The sequence below is a fragment of the Lathyrus oleraceus genome, chromosome 2 (genome assembly GCF_024323335.1).
Source record: "Lathyrus oleraceus cultivar Zhongwan6 chromosome 2, CAAS_Psat_ZW6_1.0, whole genome shotgun sequence".
NCBI lineage: Eukaryota > Viridiplantae > Streptophyta > Magnoliopsida > Fabales > Fabaceae > Lathyrus > Lathyrus oleraceus.
This window is the reverse complement of record NC_066580.1, coordinates 221,498,907-221,516,915: the sequence shown is the minus strand read 5'-3', so window position 1 is coordinate 221,516,915 and position 18,009 is coordinate 221,498,907. Positions and strand designations below refer to the sequence as shown.

General features: G+C 40.8%; 1 non-coding gene across 1 annotated transcript; it reads left to right on the top strand.

Annotated features, from left to right (window-relative positions):
• Positions 1-14,995: 14,995 nt before the first annotated feature.
• Positions 14,996-15,102, top strand: LOC127124943 (small nucleolar RNA R71). The gene has a single exon (XR_007804417.1). It is a non-coding gene; the product is annotated as a small nucleolar RNA R71 (small nucleolar RNA).
• The last annotated feature ends 2,907 nt before the right edge of the window (positions 15,103-18,009 follow it).

The window sequence follows — 18,009 nt, the reverse complement described above, 5'->3', positions numbered from 1 at the left end:
TACCCGAACTCGAGTGCTCTCTAGGATAGGAGAATGGCATAGTCTTGTTGACTGGTGTGGAGTATTCCTTAGCCAGTTGACTTGCGAGACCATTCACTTGGTGGAGGTCATGTTGAACTAATAATGTCACACAAGTTATTTGTGGTTAGGCATTATTCTTTCAATCATGTTCCGCGGAAGCCAAGGACCTTAGTTTACCAAACCCATCTTGGCCTATTTTTAGGACCGTAGTGCGGAGGTCGTTCAGATGTCAGTTCTGATACGATTGTTACGCGATACTACACTCATAAGAGTTTCTCTTGAGAATATTCTTGGAATACGAGTATTCGTTCCTCCGATAATATTCGAGAGATGGAATGATGATTATGGGAACCTCTGATAGAACATGTCTGGCAGGTTTAAACCCTAGTACACTCCCTTTGGGAGGTTCTTAACCGAGACTCCATGCTCGTGACTCTCAACAAACCCATGTTTCGTGGTTGAGTCGTTCAAACATTGTTAATATCAATGGATCCCGGATCAGGTGTAAAACCTAAATCCACCAAAGCGGCTGGTTGATATTAAGGATGTTAGAGCCGGTTCATGTACCGTTAATATCAATGGAACTTGGGTGTCGATAAGGTGAAAACCTAAATCCACCAAAATGGATGATTGATATTAGGGATACAATGAGCTTTCCCACGACCTTTGTTTGGCGTGCTTTGCTTGATCCTTGAGTGTGTTTGTTGCATTCATGCATTCATCTGCATCCATATCATCAGAAAAAAAGAAAATTTTCAAGGAACTCAAAGGAGTTTATTTGCAAAAAAATTCAAAACATGAAAAAACTGGGAAAATTTTTTCACCTGATATATCTGATGAGATATTCTCATATATGATCAAAATGCTTAAATATTTCAAAGTTTGCAAATAAAACCCTCGGGTTCCTTTGATATAAAAACAAGCATATGCATAAACACTTCATGCATCATTTGCATAAGCAGGTGTTTTGTTCCGGTCTCCCGTCCTGTGGTCTGACCCTGCGGTCTTCATTTATTTTGAAGACGCACTTTGCCGGTATTATACCAGAGCCATCTCTGCCAGATTGATGGATCATCCTGAGCAAGAGAATCGTGAACTCAGAGAGATATTTGCCAGACTTTGTACTGTTGATGGATTTATTCCTGGTTAACCGATCCCAGGCTGGCATTGGCTACTGTTCTGGGGCATGCAATGAGCAAGGTCTGTTCAAGAGTGGAGGATTCATCCATGACGATCAACCTGAAGAAGAGGATGCTGCTATCTTGGATGAGGACGCAGAGGACTTGAACAATTTCATCATTCCTGGTGGTGTCTGTCACAATTGGGTCACTGTGGGCGTTCCTACAGTTGTTCATAAGTCAGAGTAGCAATCACTTTGTTTAAAAAACCCTTCTCCCATGCCAAAAGGAGAAGTGATGACATTGTTGGCAACATTTTGTGCAATGACATTTTCATTCAAATAAATTCATGTTAAAACATTTGTTTTTCCAATTGTTTTCCCTTTTCGCTTTTTGCATGAAATTGGTGATCACAAAAAAACCTTTAAAAACAAGAATGAAAGCAATCTTTTCATCTGCATAATGATTGTCTTGTTTGATTTTCAAAGAGCTTTTCATATCAAAATCTTTATGCAGGTTGTTTCTCAAACCCATTGAACATAATGATCGGACGTCATCTCCCAATTTTGAATTCCCTGTATTCGAAGCGGACGAAGATGATGTTGAAGGGATTCCTGACGAGATTTCCCGACTTCTTGAGCAAGAAAAGAAGATCACACTCAGCTGCATCTCGAGAATCAGCAAAACAGCCAACTGGGGCATTATCAAAAAAAAAAAGAGACAAAAAAAGAAAAAAAAAACAATAAAGAAAGAGGAGGGTGCAAAATCAAAAAATATACAAAAAATCAAAATCAAAAGAAATCAAAAAAAAAAAAAAATCAAAGAAAAAAAAAAAAAAAAAAAAAAAACAAAAGAAAGAAAGCACCCTCAAAGTCCCACGTTGACTGATGCTGAATTCGATCGAAAGGAAGAGATCAACTGCCATGTGTCATGGTCAAGTTGTATCAGCAGAGAGTGAAGAAAGCACGCGTTAAGAAGATCAAGCCTCGTGTGTTCCGAGGGACCTTGTGCTCAAGAAAGTCTTGTCTTTTGTGCCCGATTCCAGGGGCAAGTAAACTCCAAGCTATGAATGTCCATATGTGGTCAAGAGAGCCTTTTCAAGCAATGAATTGACACTTACAACAATGGATGGAGAAGTTCACTCGTCCTGTGAATTCCAGATGCAGTCAAGAAATACTTCGCCTCGAAACAAAAAAAAAAAAAAAAAAAAAGCAGAATAGCTCGCTAAGTCGAACACCCCAAAGGGCGACTTAGGCAAAAAGGAGCGTCTCGGTGGATTGAAAACCCGAAAGGGCGATCCAGGCAAAAGTTAGAGACATTGAAAAAAGAATTTGCATCCCGCTAGATTGATCACCTCACACTGGGGCAATCTAGGCAAAAAATTAGGGATTTGGCAAGTAACTGCATCTTGACAAGACTGTGCTGTACATCTGTCATCCGTCAGGAATTCTCGATTCGTCGTCGACTGAAGCTTTGAATACATCAAAAATTCAGAATGGTAGAGGAAAGGTCATTATGTTCAATGTAGCCCTCTCCAATATATATCACCGATTTCAAACTTGTACAGATCTATGGAGTCTCGCCCTTTGCAGACTACCATTCCATCACATCAATTTGAGCTTTTTATCCAATTATTTGCACTCTTATTTGTTTCAACTCAACAGATGTTTTGCATGCTTTAATTGATAAAGTATCATTGTTTTCAAAATAAACAAATTTTTCACAAAATTATTCTTAAACAAAGTGAACATTCACAATGATGGAAGAATACTTAGGAGACCCACAGTGCTCTCCCGGGGGTGGTATGATTACCAACAGGTAAGACAATTGTTCGTATCTCGAGCATGACTGTATCTTTGTCCTGCAGAACCTCGTATGGTCTCTCCTCAGTGAATTTGCCCGACGCAGTGTTGTTTGAAGTTGTTCATCTTCATGTTCCCGGCAATACAGATTCTTCCTCCAAGTCCCTATTAGCACCTATGGTGGGGCATCCCCAGTAGAGTGATGTTTGAGCCCTACCGTGGGGCATTCCCAACAAGGTTGCTGTTGAAGTACTTTTGTGGGGCAGCTCCCCTAGCAGAGTGTTTACTGAAGACTTTAACTTTCCTCTCTCCAGCAGAGTAGTCTTCCTCTCCCAGCATGAGCGCTTTTCTGCAAAGATTCGGTATTACGTGGATTGACATCCCAGTACTCCATCATGTCCTCAGATAGATCCCTCAGCGGATTTGTTTGCACGAGGAGCTTTGTCGATGGCCTTTGTATTTCTCATCAGAGATCTGGTTGCTTCTCGGTATCTCTGATTTTCATCACGAGTTGTTGTGGCGCGTACGCCTGTATGTTGAACTCTGTTTTCCGGTTGTGACCGACGATCTCTCCGGAAGCCTCTTATGGCTCTTCCTCCCCTGCAGGATAAGTGTTCCCTGATATCCCAGTCCCCAGTGGATTTTCTTTGCTCTCTGGCGGCTTTGGTTTTCTCTCCGGATGGTTGATTCCTGGACCTGCGTGTTGAGCATGTCTGTTTGTCAGCATTCATCATACATTCATCATGCATAATGCATACATGCATAATCATAACATTCAGGTACTCATGATGCAGTTGTTGCCGTGTGTCTGTTGATGGTTACCTCCTGCTATTTGGTAATACAAATCTCTCCAGTAGATTTTCCTCAAGCAAATATGGGTGTGTCCGATCTCTCCATGTAGAGTCTACCCCTTAAGCAGAAAGTGTCTACCATTTCCTTCTGCCATTTCCCCACTGAGATACATCCTCGTGGATGACGGTTGCTTCCGTTCCCTCCCTACACGGGATGGGTTTTCCCTATTGAGTTCTTTCCTCATTAGGATGAGTCTTGTTTCAGTCTGCCTTTTTGGATCGATCCTAAATTGGCTTCCTGTTGGCTGTTTCCTGTACTTCCCTGGGGCATAAATGAATAGTCGCTCACTAACCGGCACTCATTTATTTTATCCTCAGCGGAATTCTTGTGGCCTCTACCTACGAACCATTAGCTGTAAGTCCTATCTTTGTGGTTTTCTACCCACTAGCTGGTAGTTGTAAAATCCCACTTTCATCCCCTTGTTGGAGTTAACCCTTTGTGCTCATCCCGATGATGACTGGTTACTTTTCCGTGGTTTTCTGCCTACAAACCGGTAGATGTAATCCCCTCTTTGTGGTATTAATGGTCTTGTCCCCTTTGGATACTTGCCTTGATCAAGCAGTATTGTCCCCATTGGGTCGTCCCCTTCTTTTTGGATACTTGCTCCGAGTAAGCAACTTTATCCTCTTGGGATTGGTCATCTTTGCATACCTAGTCCTGGTACCGATGCCTTTCTTTTCGGTCGTTTATTCATCTAACAACCTACAACCCGGTTATGGATAATCTTCCATGCGAGGTTATTATCTACGTTTTGACGACTATAGATAATATGTCTCATGCGCTCTTGGGTCGAAATCGTCCTCCCCAATCGAGTAAGATTCGTATTCCTTGTGGAATCGAATGTCCATCCTTTAACAAGACTGCTTTTCCAGCCCTCTTCAGGATGTTGAGTGTTTTGGAACACAAACCAATTCACGCTTTGGCACTCAGGCCAATTTTGCCGGTATTCAGACCGAAGAAGTTTCCGACGATCAGGTCGATGTACTTATGTTTTCCGGTATTCAGACCGAAGAAGTTTCCGACGATCAGGTCGATGTACTTATGGCATTCAAACCAATTCACGCTTTGGTCGGTCACCCGTTTCATACCTACAACCCGGTATCCATGGTGTACCTTCCTGTTTGCTCGCTGTCGTGACCTTGATCCTCGAGTGGAGCGGGTTTCACGAAATATTTCTCCAGCAGAGTTCATCCCACCAGTAGATTGGACGAGTTTCCATAGCAGGTCGATACCTGCATCCCCAGCTGAGTTGATTCTACTTGTGAATTATGTGGGTCGTCCCCGGCGGAGTAACAGTTATTCCCCAAAGCAGAGTTTATTGTATCTGAGGTTTGTATGAGCCTTATCCCCAGAAGAGTTACCTGGATTATCTTCCCCAGCGGAGCATTTATTTCCCCAAGCGGAATTTTTGTGGATCGATGGGGCTATCCCTAGCAGTTTACCTTTGTTTGCCCCCTAGCAGAGTTGCTTTATTTACTCCCCAGCGAGTTGCCTTGTCTTCCCCTAGCGGATTCGTATTGTTGGTTCCCCAGCAGTTGTATTGCCTCCCCCAGCGGATTTATTTTGAAGACTTCTCAGCACGGTCGTCCTTTGTATTCTCCCCCGCAGAATTCTCATCATATTGCATTGCATGTAGTAATCATCGCATCCCCAAAACTGCGTAGCATTTCCATTCCATATGGAGCATTACGCCATAGAAAAATTCAAACATATGCATTCATGTGTTCGAGACCACATCAGACTGTATCCCCGGCAGAGGTGGATCTTTTTACTCAACGTCAGCACAGCAAGTCAGCTACAGTTGCTTTGACAGCATTCAGAATTGTTATCCCCACAGAGGTTTATTTCCTCACCCGATGGTGACAGAGGTTTATTTCCTCACCCGATGGTGACAGAGGTTTATTTCCTCACCCGATGGTGACAGAAAGTTTGTTTCTCCCCAGTGAGACCCCCAGCAAGTGATCAGCCTTGCCTTGACATATCTAAGATGTTGTTCTTGTGATACCAGTAAATGTCATGTCAGCACCCGCGTGTGTTTCATTTTTGGTGTCGGTAAACGCCATTGTTTCGGTGTCGGTAAACATCGAGTCTCATCCAGTCATCGGTAAATGCCTGGTCATTTTTGGTGTCGGTAAACGCCATTGTTTCGGTGTCGGTAAACATCGAGTCTTTCTTTCAGTCATCGGTAAATGTCTGATAATTCCCCAGCTAGAAATCCCCAGTAGAGTCATCTGTAAATGTCCTGTCTGGTTTCCAGTTGCAAATATTTGTTTGTCTCTCACCAATAAATTTCCCATCCCCAGTCATCGGTAAATGTCTGGTCATTTCTTTTGATGTCGGTAAACATCATCTTTCGATGTCGGTAAACATCGAGTTTCATCCCAGTCATCGGTAAATGTCTGGTCATTTCTTTTTGATGTCGGTAAACATCATCTTTCGATGTCGGTAAACATCGAGTCCCATCCCAGTCATCGGTAAATGTCTGGTCATTCTTTGTTCTCTCGTTAATAAAATCAAAGTCCCCAGAAGTCGTCGGTAAACGTCTTGTCTGGTATCACCACAAAGATTTTGTTCCTCCCCAAGCGGAGATGCCATCGGTAAATGGCCCAGTTTTCTTCAATATCGGTAAATATTGAATTCCCAGTTGCAGCAGCCATCGGTAAATGGCCTTGATATCGGTAAATATCAGGTTCGCTTTGAAGCCACCATCGGTAAATGGTCTTGCTTCCTTCCTACATCAAATTGTTTTCCCAGCAACCATCGGTAAATGGTCTTGCTGAAGTTGATATCGGTAAATATCAAGTTCCAACCATCGGTAAATGGTTATGTTTTTTTCCCAGCAGCCATCGGTAAATGGTCGTGCTGAAGTTGATATCGGCAAATATCAAAGTTTTAACCATTGGTAAATGGTTTTGGTTTTTCAGAAGTTTGTTCTCCCCAGCCGCCATCGGTAAATGGTCGTGCTGAAGTTGATATCGGTAAATATCAAGGTTCCAGTTCTTCAACCATCGGTAAATGGTTTTTGCTTTTCTGAAGCTGTCATGCAGTTGTCATCGGTAAATGACGTGGTTCCTTTGTATTATACCCAGCCGGTGCAAATTTCTACGGTTCTTTTGTATTCAATCCCTGTTTACCCTGAAAGTCTGACAGCCGCTGCTATCATCCATTCGGGTTCCCAGCTGATTGAATAGGGGCAGCTGTAGCACCTCAAATTTGCACCTATCATTGTACATACCATCTCATGTTAGGTCATAGCATATCATGATCCATTGCATAGCATTGCATTGTCCCCAGTTGCCTCAAGTGCAAGCAAGTCCAGAATTAGGTCAAACTGATCAGGAGATCAGTCAACCAATCAAGCAAGGGTGTTTCTCAAGGAGCAAAGGCCCTAGGGTTTGTCCAACAAGTTCACGTGACTTGGAGGTCCATTTGAAGTGTTTAAGTCAAGGGTTGGATGTTCAGAAGCCATCAGTTCATGCACAGTCAGGCAAAAACCCTAGAAAGTCAAAGACAGTCAACAGTCAGTCAAAGCAGTGGATGGTGGCCATTCTTGTGGAATTTGGGCACCATGATCAATAATCAAGAGTCCATACAACTTGGGACATCATTTGAAGTCAAGGTCTCAAGGAATTAGGGTTTGGAATTCATCAGAAGTGCTTCAGTCATCCAAAACCCTAGAAAAGTCAAAGTTGGTCAACTGTGGTTGATTCTTTGGTTTTGATGGATGGAAATGGTTTGAGAGAGCTTATTCATGTCCTAATAGGCCTCATGCGTCATGGCAATCAACATCATTGAAGAATTTGAAGCCAATCAGAAAATTTCCAAAAATAGAAACTGGACCTGTAATTTTAACTGCCAAAAATGGAAATTTCTTGATCCCAAACTTACATCATGATACAAGCTTCAAATGAATTTTTGCCCAACATGAAAGTTGAAGATCTTGTTCTCCCATCTTCAAAAAGTCCAAGAACACCAAAATCCCATGAATGGCTTGCAAGATATGGTCAAATCATTTTCACATTTTCATGAACTTCAAAAGGCCATATCTCATGATTCCTTTGGCCAAATTTGATGGGGTTTTTTCCTACAAACCACATTTTTCCTCCTCTTTCCAAAAATATAAACATCATGTACCAAAACCTTGCTAATCAAAATGGCATTTTTTGACTTGTTTCATTAAAATTCAAGTTTGACCAATGGTTGACTTTTTGAATTGAACCTTTTCAGCATATTTGGCCAATTGGGAAGTGTTTAAATTGACATTTGAGACTTGTTCCAAGGCCCATTTTCGTGCAGACCATACTTCCATATGCACCTTTGGTTCACAATTAGTAAAATGCAAGTTTGGCTTCATTTGTGTTAAGTATGCTTACCACTTCATTAAGCAAGACTAAACAGCACATATATATGACATTTTCTGCAAAATGAAGCCCTAGCCACTTTGATAAAACAGAGAAAAAAGCTGCATTCTCTCAAGAACCCTCATTTTGCATTTTTGATTTTTCTTGATAAAGTCCCAAAACACACGAGCTAAGGTTATTTGCTCCACCATTCATCACCATTTTCGAGCTCTTTGCAAGCATCATTGGCCAGCTGGAAGCAAGAATTTGTGGACTGTTCTTCCAAGCTCCTTCCATGGCAGTCAACATTATGAGCACAATCAAGAGGTTTTGATCCACGATTCATCTTTCATGAACTTTTTGGAACCTTGCAGCGCAACTGTTTCAACCATTCATGGCCAGAAAGTCATGGAATCATCACTTCCCTTCAAGATCAGGTGAGATTCGAGTTTAACCATTCTTGAAATCGTGAGATACATCTTGTAGGTATTCTTACCATGAACACATTGAGCTTTGAACCACTTAAAATGACTGACTAATTAGGGAGAAATGTGAAATTGAATGTTGATACTCAAACATGTTTTTATGTGATACTGGTTGTGTGGTTTGATTCCATGAAAATGAATTTGGTATTCTTAATGTGTGTTGTTTGGTGATTCTAATGCCATGCTGTTTGTACATTTCTGGGTTAAATTCGTTTTTCATGATGTTGAAATGATGAAGCATACTGTAGCGTTAAAACCCTAGGTGCCATTCCAATTTTCTGGGTTTTTCACGTATCATGCACGCCGTGTTACTGTTGTATTGAAGCTGACCAATCAGAATATTTGTTTCCTTGAGCCTGTACGCTGCGTTTAGTTAAGTGGATGTGGTATTTACCAAAATGCCACTCAGTCAACCATGTTTGACCTTCCTTTCATGTCCTTTGTTCACTTTGTTCCAAATTATTCATCAATCTTCCAAAATTCATTTCTCATTCAATTTAAATCCAAAAATCATGCAATTTTTTCCATCATGTTCATGAGAATGTCTAGTTTTTTATCATTATTTTTACAGATTTTTTGGATCAGGGATTTTTAAATGGCCTTAGGGTTTGTGTAATGTGACCAAAAGTTGTACATGTTGCCAAAACCATTGTGAAATGATCATGTTGCATCCTTCTGATCTGAAAATTTTTGTGGTTATTCTACACACATTCATGTTTATTTTGGTATAAAGTTTGTGGATTTATCATTTGTGGTTTGCTAGATACAAATTTTTGAAGTAGGGTGTGACAACTTGTGTCACACCAATGTTGTTCATTTTCATGATTTTGGTTGACATGCTTCCTGGCCTTCAAATAACTTGAATTTTTGCATGAACCTCATTTCATATGTCTAGTTGACTTGTGATTTTTCTTGGAATTAATTGTGCTGTTTCTCATTTGTTTGTGAATTTTCTTCCCTGCCTAGTCAAATGTTGACTTTATGTGACACTTCTTGCCAAATCCTTTGTGAAATTCTCATACCTTATTGTATGATCATGAAATTTTGCATGAGATAACTAGACATCTTGAGCTTTGAATTGGTGTTGATTCATCCATTTCTCATCTGATTTCATTTTGTTATGATTTTTTGAAGTTGACCCATGATTGTTTGACTTCTTTGTGCTTACTTGAAATTGTGTTGACTTCTTGATTTTAATTGGCTGCCTTCCACTTATCCAAATGCAATGAAATTTGACATGCTTACCATGCTAGGTGTTAGGATTGAACTTGAATTATTTGGTGATTTTTGAAATTGTTTGAGTTGACTTTTGATGCAAGTCATTCTGTTGACTTCTTTGTGCCTTCATTTGCCATGCTTTGGTTTCTTTTGCTCATGAATTGATGATGGTGCATGATATGAACATGAATCCAATTATGTTTGCTTCCTAAATGTTTGAACTTGATTATGGTTGACTTTCCTTTGCTGTTTTGACTTTTTTATTTGTCTTTGACCCTAGGCTTGTCCTAGGGGTCTCCTGGCTTATGTTTGAGCTCATTGTTTCAGGTTAAGCATCAATGCTTCAAAGATCATACAAATATGATTGAGTTTGATTACATATCATATGCTAACCTTTGTTTTGTAGGTTTGACTCATGTGTTTGAGTCTTGTGCTTTGCACAATTGATCATCTGTTTTGTCTGTGGATTCATTTCCTTTTGCTTTGACTTGTGAAATGTTTACTGATTAGTTTGACTCTTTCAGGTACCCTTAGTTGCTTAAGTTCTCTGAACTTGCTTTGCTTTGCTTTTTAGCAACTTGCTTGAGGTATAATCTCTTTTACTTCATGTAGTCTGGAGACCCGGCCTGTTATTTGGCCGGGCAAACTGTCTGAAGTCCTCCTTAAGAGGCAATGCTTGTGTATGTTTAAATTGTCCTTGCATTGAGTCAAAGACCTCCTAAGTGAAGAGGCAATTGGCAGAACCCAAGGGATAAGCAACCTATCCCCTGCTATTCAGTGTGTCTTCTGTTTTACTCACACCATTGTGTTGATGCATTACAGATAAAAACCCAAGATCTTGTGCAATTGCACAGTTGAGTCAGTATCTAATGTGTAGAAGGGTTCCCACTTTCTGAACCCACACATTCTTGTCAAATGCTCTCCCTGGCCAGGGATAGAAGCAATGAGGCACACCCCTCATCTCTTTTCATCTGCTTCACCTTAGCCCCTTAATGGCAAGGTTAAGAGCACCCTTTACCCAGTTCCAGAGGTTTGTTTGTTGAGGTTGATATGACCCCTCGACTAAAACCTAACCCTTGTGTGAGCCTCTTGTGTGTATATAGTGTGTGCTACTTGTGCTTGTATGTTTGTTTGACTTGCTTCCTGTGCAAGTTAGATTTAGTTTAGAGTAATCCTTGTTTGCTTTCGCCCTCGTTGCGATCCTTTCTCTCGCCCTCGTTGCGATCGAGCCTTTTCCTTTCTCTCGCCCTCGTTGCGATCGAGACTTTCCCTTTCTCTTGCCCTAGTTGCAATCGAGACCTTTGTCCCTCCGTAGCCGAACTACGGCAACTCTGATTCTCATGTCCAGATGAGATACGTAGGCACGAGATGAGATGTCTTGTCGAGTTTGACTAACAACTAACACTAATTCCTTTCTCTTGCCCTAGTTGCAATCGAGACCCTTGCTTCCTGTGCAAGTCTTTCTTAGGATAGGTTGGCCCTTGTGCCATTTAGCTAGAAACCTTAACTTAGGGTTGACTTTGCATGACAACATCTAGGCTCGAGTCGTAGTCTCCCTAGAGTTGTGTCACCCTCTGTTATCTGGTTAGGCTAGATCCTTGTCCCTGCGTAGGGGAACTACATCGCCCTGATCTTCATACCAGATGAAGTATGTAGGCAGGAGATTGAGCTGATCTCTCCGGGCGCCTTTTTTCTTTTTGTGTGTGTTGTTTGACAGTTGCTAGGCTCGAGTGCCTGACTCCTTAGCAATTTGTTGTCTGTTTGTTTGAGTGTGTGCTTGACAGTCATAGGCTCGAGTCCCCGACTCCCTATTAACTTGTTGTGTTGTTGTGTGCTTGGAAGCTGATGTAAGTCCATCGAGTGGCATTTGGGTTCCAGTGTGTGTGTGTTTAGGTTCGGATGCTGATGTAAGTCCAGTGATTGGAATTCGGACTCCACGTTTGCCTTTGCTTGTGTTTGTTTGTGTGCGTGTCAGCCGAGCTACGAATGCTCTGATTCTTCTCTCGTCCGAGAAGATACGTATGCATAGGATGCGACATCCTAGCGAGCATGTGTCGTTTCCCCAGTCCGAACTACTTCGACTCTGATGTCTATGCCTGATAGACTAAGTAGGCCCAGGATGCGACATCCTGCCGAGTCAGTTTCAGTCAGTCTCTTTTGTCTCTTTCAGCCAGTGTGTGTGAGTATTTGAGCAGTGTTTAGCAACCAATATTCCTTCCTTTTGTGCGTGGATCCCGTAGAGTACTACGGATGCGTAGGGGTGCTAATACCTTCCCTTCGCATAACCGACTCCCGAACCCATTCTCTTTGGTCGCGAGACCATGTTCTTTCCTAGGTTTACTTCGAGCGTTTCCTTTCCCTCTTTTTGGGATAAATAACGCACGGTGGCGGCTCTGTTGTTTCTTTCTTTTCCCGCCGGTTTTTCGCGTGATGCGACAATATGTCCTAAAACTATTCCTTCGGTTACCATGAAATGACATTTTTCCCAGTTTAGCACGAGGTTCACCTCCACGCATCTCTCCAGGATTTTCTCAAGGTTAGCGAGACAATTATGGAAATCAAATCCATAAACCGAGAAATCGTCCATAAGCACTTCCATGATACCATCTAGGTAATCTGCGAAGATTGACATCATGCAACATTGGAAAGTAGCTGGGGCATTACAGAGGCCGAATGGCATTCGTCTGTAGGCAAAAGTTCCATAAGGGCATGTAAAGGTAGTTTTTTCTTGATCTTCGGGGTGGATAGGTATTTGGAAGAATCCAGAGTATCCATCTAGATAACAGAAGTAAGAGTGTCTGGCTAGACGCTCCAACATTTGGTCTATAAATGGTAAAGGGAAATGATCCTTCCTAGTTGCTTTATTTAATTTTCTATAATCTATACACATCCGCCATCCTCCTTCTAAACGTTTTGCTACATGTTCGCCTTTATCGTTTTGCACGACTGTGATGCCTCCCTTTTTAGGTACTACATGCACAGGGCTCACCCACTTACTATCAGAGATCTGGTAGATGATACTGGCCTCAAGTAACTTAAGAACTTCCTTCTTAACGACATCACTCATTATAGGGTTTATTCTTCTCTGATGTTCTCTGGAGGGTTTTGAATCTTCTTCGAGCGAAATTCGATGCATGCATACGGATGGGCTTATACCCTTCAGGTCAGAGATATTATATCCTAAGGCCGAGGGATATCTTCGTAAAACATCTAAAAGTTGGTTCGTTTCCTCTTGGCTCAAGGTAGCACTAACTATAACTGGACGGTTCATCTCTTCATCGAGGAACTCATATCTCAGGTTCTTAGGCAGTTCCTTAAGTTCTAAGGTTGGTTTCTTAGGGCATGGCATAGGATCTGGAGTAAGGGATAAACATTCGTAAAGGTTATCATCGATGTAGGGTTTCTTAAAGTCATCATCTTCCCTTATGAGAGTTAATGGTAACTTAATTGTTTTTATAATTTCTTTTTGTTCTAATTCTCTAACACATTCATCAATGATATCTAAGGCATAACACGAGTCTCCCATCACAGGTGCCATAAGAAATTTCGAAAGTATAAATTCTATTTTCTCGTCACCTACCTCAAATGTCAACTTTCCTTTCTTGACATCTATTATGGCTCCTGCAGTCGATAAGAATGGTCTACCTAGAAGGATTGGTATATCATTGTCCTCTTTGATGTCCATGACAAAAAAATCAGTAGGGATGAATAACTGACCTATCCTAACAGGAACATCTTCTAAAATGCCTATCGGACACTTAACAGATCTATCGGCTAACTGAAGTGACATCTTAGTGGGCTATAATTCTCCTAAGTTTAACCTCTCACAAACTGCTAAAGGCATTAGGCTCACACTAGCTCCTAAGTCTAGAAAAGCTTTTTCGATGACATGATTACCCAAAAGGCAAGGAATGGAGAACTTTCCAGGATCTTTATCTTTCTTTGCTAATTTGTCCTCGGAAATAGCATTACATTCCAAAGGCTTCGGATCGTCAAGTCTACGTTTGTTGGTAAGGATGTCTTTGAGAAACTTTGCATAAGAAGGTATTTGGGTGATGGCTTCTGTGAAAGGGATTTCTACATGAAGTTTTTCTATAACTTTAATAAATTTTTGATACTGTTTATTGATCTGGGTTTGTTTGAGTCTTTGCGGATATGGTATAGGTGGTTTATATGGCGGGGGTGGTACATAAGTTTTATCTTTAGGTTCTTCTCCTTTTTCTCGACCTTCCTGGTTTTTAGATTCCTCTGGTTCCTTTACTTCGTTCGTGGGTATGGTACATTCCTTAGAAGTTTCGGGTTCACTCAATCTAGGGTTTGGTGGCTCATCGTAAGCGTTCCCACTTCATAGGGTGATGGCATTGGCTTGTCCTCTCGGATTTTGTTGAGGTTGTCCAGGGAATTGTCCTCCAGGTGTAGTCTGAGGGGCTTGGTTTAAAGCTACCTGAGAGATCTGGGTTTCAAGCATCTTGGTATGAGTAACTATTTGGTCAACCTTGGTTACTAACTGAGTAATCTATTCGTTAACATGAATGTTCTGGTTCATGAACTACTTGTTTTGTTGGGTTTGAGCGATGATAAAATTTTCCATAATTTTCTCAAGGCTCGGCTTTAGTGGTACGGGTTGCATAGGTTGATTTGATCTTGGGGCTTGATAACTAGGTCTCGGAGGTGCATTATTTTGAATAGGGTTATTGTTTTTATAGGAGAAGTTCAGGTGATTCCTCCATCCAGGGTTATAGGTATTCGAATATGGGTTCCCTTGGGTGTAGTTCACTTGCTCAGAGTGGGTTTCGTTTAATAGACTGCACTCTGCAGATTAGTGTCCTTTGGTTCCACAAATCTCACAATCCGACGAAACTGCGGCTACAGTATTCGGGTTTATGCACATATGCTCAACTTTGAGGGCTAATGCGTCCATTTTAGCTTGTATCATGTCTATAGAGCTTATTTCATGCACTCCTTCTTGGGCTTCCTTCTTCTCAATTGTCGCTCGTTCGACTCCCCATGATTGATGGTTTTGAGCCATATCTTCGATGAGGGCACTAGCTTCAGGATAAGGTTTGTTCATCAGAGCACCGCCTGCGGCAGCGTCGATGGTCATCTTTGTGTTATAATGAAGTCCATTATAGAAGGTTTGAATGATTAACCAATTTTCTAAACCATGATGTGGGCATGCTCGTAACAACTCTTTATATCTCTCCCAAGCTTCAAACAGCGATTCTCCTTGGTTTTGGGTAAATCTAGTTATATGGTTTCGAAGAACGGCGGTCTTACTCGGGGGAAAGTATCTAGCAAGAAAAACTTGTCTAAGGTTATCCCACATCGTAATGGAATTGGGTGGAAGGGAATCTAACCATGATAGGGCTTTATCTCTGAGGGAAAAAGGAAATAATCTTAAACGTATTGCCTCAGGAGAAGCTCCATTGGTTTTAAAAGTGTCTGCTAATTGAAGAAATATTTTTAAATGTTGGTTTGGGTTTTCAGTAGCGAGACCTGTGAATTGTCTCTGTTACACTAGTTGCAACAGGGATGGTTTAAGTTCAAAATTATTAGCTGGGATGGTTGGGTTTACTATACTAGAACTAGGTTCTTCATTTGATGGTTGAGCGAAATCTTTAAGAGGTCTTTGGTTTTGATCTTCGGCCATAGCTCTCTAAATTCTATGAAAGAATAAACGTGCACGAGCGTAACGTTCAGGTCCCTCCAGAGGGTGTACTAAGCTTAAACTTCCGGTGCTGCGAGTTCTTCACATTGACCGGCGGGAAATAGCCTAAGTCTAAACGATATAACAACAGGAAAATAAAATTTGACGAAATTGGTCCCCGGCAACGGCGCCAAAAACTTGATGCGGTGTTTCCCAAGTATACGAACGCGTCAGAGTAATATAAAAGATTGTCGAATCCACAAAGACCAAGTGTCAATCTATCGTTATATATTGTTATGGTGTTTATCAAAGGCAATCAAAATAGGTGTTTTTGGAGTGTGCAACGAAAAGTAAAGTGTTGAATAAAGATTAATTAATAAAGACAGGGTCGAATGTAATTCACGTAATCAATTAATAATCCAAGTACTTGCTAATAGAATTACTTATGGGCAATGTTTCCTACTTTGAAAAAAACTAATTTAACAGGAACTGTCGCTTTCGCGTATTCAGAACCGAGTTGTACTCCCTAATCAAACCCTCTTATTGTCACTTATAAAAAGGCGCGCGTTGCGTTAGAGTAGTAAACCTATTTTTAAGAAATATAGTATCTTGACTAAGTTGAAAAGTATTATAACCTAGATTTCTTAACCAAAAGAGGTTCTCACGAACCAGACTCTAAACTTATAAACACGTCCGAAAATAGTTTTAAAATCTCTTTTCTTCTTAAGTTAAAAACTCCTAATGAACTAAACAAAGCGCTTTCGCTGTTTTTGAAATAGTTAAAAACAATTAAGTTTAGATAAACGTTGGACGGCTTTCGATCTTACCCAACGGAATTGAAGTGCGACAAAACTTAAGTTGAAATTTAAAATAGCCTTTAAGTGTTTCTACGAACAATTGTACGGATTATCGTTTCAATTACGATCCTTACTTTCTAACCTTATAAATTTAGTTAGACATGGTAAAGTAAAAATGCATTAATTTAAATAAAAGTAGTGCGAGTGTGGAAAGTAAATAAAAGTAGTGCGAGTGCGAGAAATAAATAATTTAAAGCGAGTGCGAGGAAATAAATAAAGTAAAGCGAGTGTGGGAAATAAATAAAGTAAAGCGAGTGCGGGAAATAAATAAAGTAAAGCGAGTGCGAGGAAATAAATAAAGTAAAGCGAGTGCGGGAAATAAATAAAGTAAAGCGAGTGCGGGAAAATAAATAAGATACAGACAAGTAATAAAAACCTGCTCCAATCGGAGGGTTGAGTAAATTGCAAAGCGGAAATGAAAATGGCGGCAGGATTAACTTCCTTCCAAAGTGCTCCAAACTCGATTACAGACTCTATCACAGACTCGATTACACAATTGTGGTAACACTCCAATGCGAAGCGATTACCACTTTATAATACTGAATATATGCCTAAGTGAAACAAAGTTGCTCTGTGTTTGCCTCTGCTCTAAGTTTGGATGATTGTAAAAGTGATTTCGAGTTTCTATTTATAAGCAAGTAAAAAGATGGAAATGACAAGGATGCCCTTCAAATTGAAAATGGGAGGGGAAACTTTTCCTCTTGTGGCGCCCGCCACAAGGCCATGGCGCCCGCCACAAGGACAATCTGAGGCGCCTTAGTGGAAGTAGTGGGGAACATGGAAGTTGAGGGAAGTTGAGCTTGGACACGTCATGGCAGGGTCTATGGCGCCAGCCATGGGGTAGGCCACAAGTACAAAATGCTGAATTTTAGGGTGTTTTGCTCTTTTTCGCTCCTTTTCTCGATCGGGGCTCAGATTAAAGTAAAAACCTGAAAACAAAGGAAAACATAGCAATAACACAACAAAATAACAATAAAACAACTAGAATGCATGTGAAATCGGAGTCGAAAATACGGTAAATTTCAGTGTTATCAACAACCTGAAGGATTTGACATATCAGAAGAAGCCCAAAAGATATGTAAGTTACAAAGATCAATCTATGGATTGAAGCAAGCTTCCAGAAGCTGGAATCTTCATTTTGATGAAACGGTAAAACAATATGGATTCATCAAGAATGAAGATGAGCCTTGTGTCTACAAGAAGGTTAGTGGGAGCATGATCGTTTTCCTGGTATTATATGTAGATGACATATTCTCATTGGAAATGATATCCCTACCCTGCAACAAGTAAAGTCTTGTTTGGGGAAATGCTTTTCTATGAAGGACCTAGGTGAAGCAGCCTATATATTAGGAATCAGAATCTATAGAGATAAATCACAAAAACTGCTTGGCCTAAGTCAGAGTACGTACATAGACAAAGTGCTGAGACGCTTTAATATGCATGATTCCAAGAAAGGATTCATACCTATGCAACATGGCATGTGTCTATCAAAAACACAATCCCCTTCAACTAAGGAAGAAAGGGATCGCATGAATAAGATTCCATATGCATCTGCAATAGGATCTATCATGTATGCCATGTTATATACTCGACCAGATATCTCGTATGCTTTAAGTGCAACGAGTAGGTACCAATCTGATCCTGGTGATGCCCATGAAGGAGAATTGCG